Genomic DNA, 10327 nt, shown 5'->3' on the forward strand with positions numbered 1-10327 from the left:
GATGGAATGAATGTTAAAACTAAAGTTCTCTCATGTAAACTACCATATAATTCACAAGAAAACATTAAAAAAAAAAAAAGTTCAATGTTCAACCATTTAAAGAGGAAGCACATAATCAAGAGCCAATGGTACTAAATAACAAAGTCCAAGGTGCACTGAAGGCATTGCTAGAAAACAATCCTCCAGGAACTGATCGAATACAAATTGAAATCTTTCAACAAACTGATGTGGCACTGGAGCCACTCAATTATGCCAAGAAATTTGAAAAGACAGTTACATACCCAGCCAAGTGATTGGAAGAGATCCATATTTGTGCCCATTCCAAAGAGAGGTAACCCAATAGAATGTGGAAATCACCAGACAATATCATTACTAGCACATGCAAGTAAATTTTTATTCAAGATAATTCCAAAATGGCTGGAATTATATCAACAGGGAACTGCCAGAGATGCAAGTTGGATTCAGATGAGGACATGGAATGAGGGATATCATTGCTGATGTCAGATGGATCTTGACTAAAAGCAGAGAAGATCTTTACCTGTGCTTTATTAACTATGAAAAGGCTTTCAACTGTGTGGATCATGACAAGCTATGGATAACATTGCAGAGAATGAGTATTCCAGAACACTTAATTGTGCTCATGAGGAACCTGTATATAGACCAAGAGACAGTTGTTCAAACAGAACAAGGGGACACTGAATGGTTTAAAATCAGGAAAGCTGTGTACCAAGTTATATTCTTTCACCATACTTATTCAATCTGTATGCTAAGCAAATAATCCAAGAAGTTGGATTATATGAAGAATAACTTGGCATCAAGATTAGAGGAAGACTCATTAACAATCTAAGATATGGAGATTATACAACCTTGTTGCTTAAAGAAGACATAAAATACAGATGAAGGTCAAAGACCCTAGCTTTCAGTATGGGATGCACCTTAATGTAAAGAAAAAAAGAATCCTCTCCACTGGACCAATAAATAACATTATGATAAATGGAGAAAGTATTGAAGTTGTCAAAGACTTCATTTTGCTTGGATCCAACACCAACACTCTTGGAAATAGCAGTCAAGAACTCAAACGACATCAGTTGTTTTTGTGGTTAACTGCCATTGAGTCATTTCCGACTCATAGCAACCCTGTATAGGGTTTCTGTGGAGTGACTGGTGAACCTGAACCACCGAACTTGCGGTTTAAACTGACTTTGTAGTCCAGAGCATTAACCCACAGTGCCACATAACATTAGGCAAGTCTGTGGCACAAAACCTCTTTTATGTGTTTAACAGCAAAGATGTCATTTTGAGGACTAAAGTGAGCCTGACCCAAGCCAGGGTATTTACTGCATGTGAAAGTTGAACAAAGAATAAGGCAGACCATAGAAGAACTGATTCATTTGAGTTATGGTGCTGGAGAAGAATATTAAAAGTATCATGGGCTGCCAGAAGACCAAACATACCTGTGTTTGAAGAAGTACAGCCAGAGTGCTCCTTGGAATCCAGGATGGCCAGACTTCATCTCTCATATATTGGACAGATTGTCAGGAGGGACCAGTCCCAGGAGAATGATATCATACTTGGTTAAGTGGAGGGTTAGTGAAAAAGAAGTAGACCACCAACTAAATATATTGGTACAGTGGCAGCAACAATGGGCTCAAGCATAACAACCATTATGAGGTTGTTGCAGAACCAGGCAGTGGTTGCTATGATTCAGAACTGACTCAACAGCACCTAACAACAACAACAGGTAAATGATATTTGAGATTTTTTTCTAGCTTAATAATACCAAGATTCTAAGAGACAGTTTCCACAACAATACATATTTGTTGGTGTTTATTTGATGATGATAAACAGTTTCATTTCACTATTTGAGACCATTCTCACATTGGGAACATCCTGGAAGGGTCAACACATTGGTTAAAATTTATACTAGGTTGTGAATGACTAACGTCACAGTACATTTGATGTAGTGGCTATAAACACATTGCTAGTGAGTCAATTCCAATTCATAGGAACTCTATAGGACAGAGTAGAACTACTGTGTAGGATTTCTGAGGCTATAATCTTATGGAAGCTGACTGCCACATCTTTCTCCTATAGAGCAGCTGGTGGTTTTGAACTGTTGACCCTTCAATTAGCAGCCAAGTACCTAACCACTGCTCACCACCATGGCACCTGTAGTAGCTGTTGTTGTTAAGTGCCATGAAGACAGTTCTGACACTGTATATGGTTTCTGGGGAGTGGCTGCTAGGTTTAAACAGCTGATTTTGTAGTTTGCAGCTCAGTGTTTATCCTACAGTGCCATACCAGGACTCCCTAGAGAAAGACACCCAAGATTAATGTATATTAAAAAAAATCACCATAACCACTCTCAATAAAATGTTATTGTCTAAAGCACCCAAATGGAAGAAAAAAAAAAAAAAAAAAGAAGAAGATGGAAAGAATATACAGAGTCAGTGTACCAAAAGGAAAAGGTCGATGTTCAAGTGTTTCAAAAGGTAGCATATGGTCAACACCAATGATACTGAAGAAAGAAGTCCAAGATGCACAGAAGGTATTGGCAAAGATCAAGACTCAAGGAGTTAATGAAGCACAAATTGATATCTTTTAACAAACTGATGCAGCACGGTAGACAATGACTTATCTATGCCAAAAAACTTGGAAGGCAGCCACCTGGCCCCTGGATGGGAAGAGATCCACATTTGTGCCCATTCCAGAGAAAGATGACCCAGTGGAATGTGGAAATCATGGACAGTATCGTTAACATCACATGTAAATTATATTTTGCCAAGGATAATTTAAGAACTGTATCAATATATTGACAGAGAACTTCCAGAGTTTCAATATGTTTTCACACAAGGACATGGATGGAGGGATATCATAGCTGATGTCCGATGGATCTTGACTAAAAGCAGAGAATACCAGGAAGATGTTTACCTGTGCTTTACTGACTATGCAAAGACTTTCGACTGTGTGGACCATGACAAGCTATGGACAACATTATAGATAATGAGTATTCCAGACCATTTAACTATGCTCATGAGGAACCTGTACACAGAACAAGAGGCAGCCATTTGAACAGAACAAGGGGACGGACATTGAATGGTTTAAAATCAAGAAAGATGTGTGTCAGGGCTGTATTCTTTCACCACACTTATAAAATCTTATGCTGAACAAATAATCTAAGAAACTGGATTATATGAAGAAGAACATGGCATCAGGATTGGAGGAAGACTCATCAACAACCTATGATATGCAGATGATACAACCTTGCCTGCTAAAAGCAATGAAGACTTAGAATACTTACTGATGAAATCAAAGTTCACAGCTTTTGGTATGGGTTGTACCACAATGTAAAGAAAACAAAAGTCCTCACCACCAGACCAGTAAATAACATTATGATAAGTGGAGAAAAGAATGAAGTTGTCTAAGACTTAACTTTGCTTGGATCTACTATCAACACTCATGGGAGCAACCATCAAGAAATCAAAGACATATTGTATTAGGTAAATCGATTCAAAAGACGTCTTTAAAGTATTCAAGAACAAACATGTCAGTTTGGGGACTAAGGTGCCCCTGACTCAAGCCATGGTATTTTCAGTAGCATTAAGTACATGTGAAAATTGTACAATGAATAAGGAAGACCATAGAAGAATTGATTCCTATGAGTTATGGTGTTGGGGGAGAATATTAAAAGTACTATATAGATTGGCAGAATAACAAACAAATGTGTGATGGAAGAAGTACAACCAGAATGCTTCTTGGAAGCCAGGATGGTGAGACTTCATCTTTCATACGTTAGACATAGTATCAGGAGGCACCAGTCCCTGGAGAAGAGCATCATGTTTGGTAAGGTGGAGCATCAGCGAAAATGAGGAAGAGCCCCAATGAAATTAACTTTCACAGTGGCAGCTGTTATGGACTTAAGAGTAACAACAACTGTGAAGTTGGCTTAGGACCTAGAAGTGTTTCATTCCTGCCATTATGCATCAGAACACACTCAATGGTACCTAACAACAACAACAACATCTGAGGGAAGGTAAACGTATGATCAAAGCAATGACTGCCTGTCCCGCACAAACATCCTCTAAAATGCCACCTACACATTTAAACATTGAAATACACTAATAGAGTATCCGCACGTAGTGAGGTAACACGTTGTTGTTCTTGTTGTGTGCCGTGGAGTTGGCTCCAACTCATAGCGACCCTGTACAGGGTTTCCGAGGCTGTAAACCTTTACAGGAGCAGAACGCCTCATCTTTCTCCCGCGAAACTGCTGGTAGTTTCGAACTGCTGACCTTGCGGCTCGTAGCCAGATTCGTAACCACTACACTACCAGAGCTCCTTGTGAGGTAACATAGGAGAGTTAATAGAAGATACAAGACATCTTGGTTGTGCAGTGGATAAACATTTGCCTGCTAATCTAAAGCCTGGTATTTCAAAGCCATTCCATGGGAGAAAGATGTGGCAGTATTCACAGCCTTCCAAACCCTATAGGATAGTTCTACTGTCTTATAAAGTCATAATGCTTTGGAATTGACTTGACAGAAATGTTTTGTTTTTGTTGTTTATAACAAATGATACAAGGATTTTAAACCACTGTTCATGCACTAGTCTTCAATAATCTAAAAGAAGAGACAGTCATAAAAAGCAACTCTATATTACAAATCATAATGATACAATGTCTAAATACAGAGGCATACATTATTCAATCGATACAAAGAATAAGAAGCAGAAATAAGAATAGGAAGAAACCAAGATGATGCTTAAAGATCTGGATGACTAGAGTTACTTGTATTCAGAGATTAAACCTTATCTTCTTTCTGTAAGACCAACAAAAGGAAGAGATCATCTGGATCCCAGGTCCAAACCTGAGGCATCCTATTTCTCTATCTGGGAGTGAAGAATGCTAGAAAAAGTAGACAGTAGAATGAACTTGCAAAGAAGGAAAAAGGAGTTCAGTGAAAGTTACAGAACCATGAAGTCCCACATGATGCTAACAAGTTAAAAAGAGGACACTGGAGCCAGCTGCTCACACTCCTCTGAGGCCTGGCCAGTTCATAAGCTGCCTCACTTCCTGACACCCCTCTCCAGCTGGGCTATTTCCTGGGCTGCTTCAGACTCCTCCCTTGACACATACTTCACAGCTGTGGTTTGGCACTCTCTCTCTGCAAGAACCCCAATGGCCAAAGGGCCTTCTGGGTTTGTCTCCTGAAAGTAAGGCCTGCTTATTTTCACTACTGAATTTACCACAGAGACAGGCAGAGAAAGCTTTTTTTAGCTGGCCAAAGCAAGTTGGCCTGCATGAATGCCATTGGAGCTGGTGGTAATAATCAGATTTGTTGTCTGGGACACCCAAAAGGCAGATGCATAGGCTGTAAGTAGCTTAGCCCTTCTCTTGTGGCATCACAGAAGCTGTTGGCTTAAAAAATAGAAGTATTTGAGGGATGAATGAAAGCTGCTTCTCGTGCATAATGCTTTGTTATGGACAGTTAGGCGAGTAGTCGTGTGGACCTTACATACCAAAAAAGGGTTATTGTTGTTGTCTGTCAGAGCCAAGAAAATGAGACTAATTCTCCACCATTAGGGTCTGCAAACTGCATCTTGAGAGCCAAAAATGTTCCCCCCTCAAAAACTAAACTAGTAGCTGTTGACTTGATGCCCATCCATACACATCCTATATGTGTTAGAGTAGCATTGTGTTCCACAGGATTTTCCATATATCTGGATTAAATAGCCAGGTCTGCCTTTCCAAACATTTCTGGGTGGACTCAAATCTCTAATCTTTCTGTTGGCAGCCAGTCTAACTCTTAACCATGTGTACCACCCAGGGACAAAACCTAGCCCACTGCTTATTTTTATATATCCTTCAAGCTAAAAACAGTTTGTCCATATTTAAATAGTTTAAATAAGTCTAAACAATACTTTGTGACACGTGAAAAACGCATGAAATCAAATTTCTGTGTCTATAAAAATAAAGTTTTATAGGAATAGCCAAACCTATTCACTTACATATTGGCTATGACTGGTTTTGAGCTTCAACAGTTAAGTAGCTGCCACAGAGAGCAAATGACCTGCAAAGCCTAAAATAATTACTCTGGGATGTTATTCTTGATAGTACTGGTGAGTCGGTTCCCACTCTTAGCAACTCTGTATAGGGTTTCCAAGGAGCAGCTGGTGAGCTTGAACTACCGACCATGAAGTCATTCAAAATGACCTTGCAATCCAGTGCATTAACCTGCAGCGCCTCACCAGGACTCTGAAGACCTTTACAAAAGGCACAACACAGGAGTCCTAGCAATGTAGTGAATTACGAGCTGGATTGTAATAAGCGAAAGGTCAATAGTTCGATTCTGTCACTTCAGAGAAAGATAAGACTCCTGCTCCCATAAAAACTGATAGCCTCAGAAACCCTATAGAGGGTCGTCATGATTTGGAACCAACTTGGTGGCACACAACCACCAGCAGCAGACATCCTGTGTGCTAAAGAATGTTCTAGGGTGATCAAGGGCAGGGATAAGGTGAAATCCAAGTGGGGGAAAACAGCTTAAATAGCAACATCGATTTTTTTCTGATTTGCATTTTCAAATAGTCCAGCATTCTGGATTGTAAAATGTATCACACTGAGAAAGCATCATTAGTCTAGCTGAGATTTAGCTTTAACTTTAAAAACTTACAATTAAACTTCCACTTTAAAAAACAACAACAACAACAAAATATTCCTATCCTCTTTCCCTCCTTCCCCAAACCAAAAAAAAAAGACACAGAGAGAAGATGACATCTTGTCTCCTGGAAGAGCTCAGTAATATGCTTGTACTCACAAGGGCTCAGTGGCAGGGGGAGGAAGTATAAGAGCAGTGAATTGCAGACCCCCCACGATAGACCCCAAAGGAGGATTAACTGAAACAAGTTTATGGAAATGCATTCAGTATGCACAGATGACAACGTGCCAGTACAGCATTCTAATTATAGACACCCTCAACATTTAGTCAAGCTATATAGTAAAATCCTTTTTCAAGATTGTGGTTTATATTGACCGCCTAAAAACTGGAGCAGTAACTGTAGTACAACTGGGTAGTCCAAGGAACACTGTGTACACCTCACCTACATTCCCAAAGGACTAAGACTCTATGTTTGCTCTTAATGTGCTACTGAGAATATCCCTCCAAGTCACACAGCTGGAATGAGAAGTTACAAAATGAATATTGTGTTAATCAAGAAAAGTGTCTAGTGATTTGTCATAAGGAAGTTAAATGAGGAAACATAGTCTCCAAAGGAACAAACTGAAGTAGAGGTTTAATGATGATCTGTGGTGTGGCAGGAACATGCACTAGAGTTGTGTGTGGAGGAGAAGGCAAGGACAAGTTTTCAACATTTCCCAAAAAGACATCCTGGTATGTTGAAGGTAACTTTCCAGGATGTTGTTGTTGTTAAGTGCTGTTGAGTCAGTTCTGACCCATAGCGACCCTGTATAGGGTCTCTGAGGAGCAGCTGATAAGCTTGAACCAACAACCTTGCAGTTTAAACAGCTTTGCAATCTGGCGCAGAAACCTAGAGCGCCACACCAGGACCATGCTTCAGCACATACCCAGTCAAATTTGGAAAAGAGGTATGGCACAGGGGGCCATGGCTAAAAACTATTTAAAATAAATTTACGGTGGAAGTCTCCACGTGACTCCTCCTGCTGAAGGCATTACTCTACCACTAAACTCTATTAAGATAGAAACCAGTTTTAACCTTGAAGATATGGCCAATGAGAAGGTATCTATTAAGTGCTGTGGTGATTATTTTCTTCCCTGAATTAGACAAACATATAGACAATAGGAAAGAGAGAGCAGTGAGCTACAGAGAACCCACATCCAAGGGGAACTAAGAATTGAGAAGAGGACCAGGGAAGCATGTCAAGAAAGACCTAGTTCCCGTGAGAAATTGAGGTTGCTCTATTTAGAAATGGAGTACGGAGCATATATCCACACTTGATTTTTATCACTGTAATGTTCCAAGTCCTTTTACTGTACTAAGAGAGCACAGAAACTTGGTCTCAGCCAATTTGTGCTTTTATCCATGAGATTGCCTTTAGAGCTAGATGTACACATCTCCAAGAGGTTTTGAGGAGACTTGGACAATACATCTCATGCATAGCTGCCATCATATCAACCCATCTCATTAGCTGCCTTCCTTTTTTTTTTGCTGACTCTCCACTCTGCTAAGCCTGATGTCCTTCTCCAGAGACAGGTCCTTCCTGATAACGTGTTTAAAATATGAGAGATGAAGTCTCACCATCCATGCTTCCAAGGAGCATCCTGTCTTCCTTTCTTCCAAGAAAGGTTTGTTCTTCTGACAGTCCATGATAGTTTTAACATTCTTCTACAACACCATAATTTAAATGCATAGATTCTTTTAATAAATATATATATATATATATATATTTAGTGAAATTGTGTGCCTTGCCCTGACTAAAACATTAATTGAGCTGACAAGTTTGACAGCATATAGTCCAATTATTTTTTCTTTAATTGAAGAATGAACAATAAAGATATGAGAAATGTGATTATGTTCTTCCTTGATTTAAAGTTACTTTCTTTCAAGTATTTTACTTAGCATTGAGTCTGTTTCTGAGGAGACTGGGATAGGTTTTAAAGGGCAGATCATATCTCACTGTGACATATTTAAACATCCTTGATGGTGCAGTGGTTAAGCACTTGACTGTTAACTGAAAGGTCAGTGGTTTGAGCCCACCATTATACTCTGTGGGAAGAGATGTGTTGGTCTGCTTCTGTGAGGATTACAGCCTCGGGAACCCTATGGGGAAGTTCTACTCTATCCTATAGGTCAGAATTGATTCCATGGCAACAGGTTTGGTTTATTAAATACTTGAGGATTTTCAACAATGTCAATCATACATAGTACATTGACAAGACATGTCCTCAACGGGTTCAGAAATGAAAGAATGAGTTCCAAATTTCCATTTAAATAAAAATAAGCACCTTAAGATTTTCAAGGCAGGATGATAGCCAAGAAATACATAAGCATTTATACATGTGTCCTACTTATGATTCACATTGACCCTACTCTTACTTTATTATCTTTTTTTCCAAATTTTAATCTTCCATGTGAGTCTAAAGAAAATTAATCCAGTACTTTAGCTATTAGAATTGCCCCCAACACACAAATACAGAGCTTAACAGATGTGTTACCTTAATTACTATTGTGATGGTGGTGGTTGCATGTCATTGCGTTGGTTCCCACTCATAATGACCCTGCATAGGGTTTCCAAGGCTATAAATCTTTATAGGAACAGGAAGTCGTCTCTTTCTTCCACAGAGCAACTGGTAGGTTTGAACTACAGACCCTGTGGTTAGCAGCTCAACTCATAACACACTATGCTACCAGGACTCATTGAGTTATTATTATAGGCTACTGAAATTTATAATAAGGTAATAAGAGATAATGTTTTGCCTTTATAGTGCTTTATTTCCATGTCCTACTTCTTAATATATGCTACCTAATTTGTTTTCACAACATTTCTACAAAGTAGAAAAGGAACACTTATCAACCCCAATTAAAAGCTAATAGCAATTCTACTGTGAAAAAGGGCACCAACCGTGTCTCCCACAGCACTTTACTCAGTTGGATTTGATTTTTCATTGCAATGGTCACAAAGAACTCAAGCACAATACTCATGTTTATGGGATTTATAAGGTGTGGTGATGTAAGATAAGTACTTGACTGCTAACCATGAGGTTGGAGGTTCAAACCCACTAGCTACTCCTTGGAAATCCTACACAGAAATGCTATGAGTTAGAACTGGCTTAACAGCACTTAACCACAAAAGCATAAGGAAGTTAACAGATTAGAATTCCGGATCAGAAATATTCAGAGCACTGTTCTTCCAGTCATGACATCTTCTTCTCAGTTGTGCCCATAGGCAAGCCTCTCTCTCTGCCCAGCCAATGTTACAAAACTCCTTAAGGGCTGCTGGCAAATGCTCACAAGACACAGCACTCCAACACAAGTCTCAGCTTGAAGGCACTTGGCTCAGCTTCATGCGTCAGCACATATAGCGCCCCCAAATAAGTGCCTGGAGGCACCCACTCTGCAAGCAAGCTTCCTACTCAAAGTAATTTAACTTTACTTGTTACAGAGGTTGGGAAGCTCACCACTCTATCTCATACTCTGGTTCTTGGGTCTGCTGCTACTGCTCCTCTGCCACTCTTCCAGTATCACAGCTTCCAGCTCCTGGGCTGAGGAGGTTTAATACACAAAGGTATTGGGTTCCAGAGAACAAGCTTGAATCCAGACACTTCTTGGATGGTAGTGAAATTTCTCCTGT

The sequence above is a fragment of the Chrysochloris asiatica genome, unplaced genomic scaffold (assembly GCF_000296735.1).
Source record: "Chrysochloris asiatica unplaced genomic scaffold, ChrAsi1.0 scaffold00003, whole genome shotgun sequence".
Taxonomy (NCBI): Eukaryota; Metazoa; Chordata; class Mammalia; order Afrosoricida; family Chrysochloridae; genus Chrysochloris; species Chrysochloris asiatica.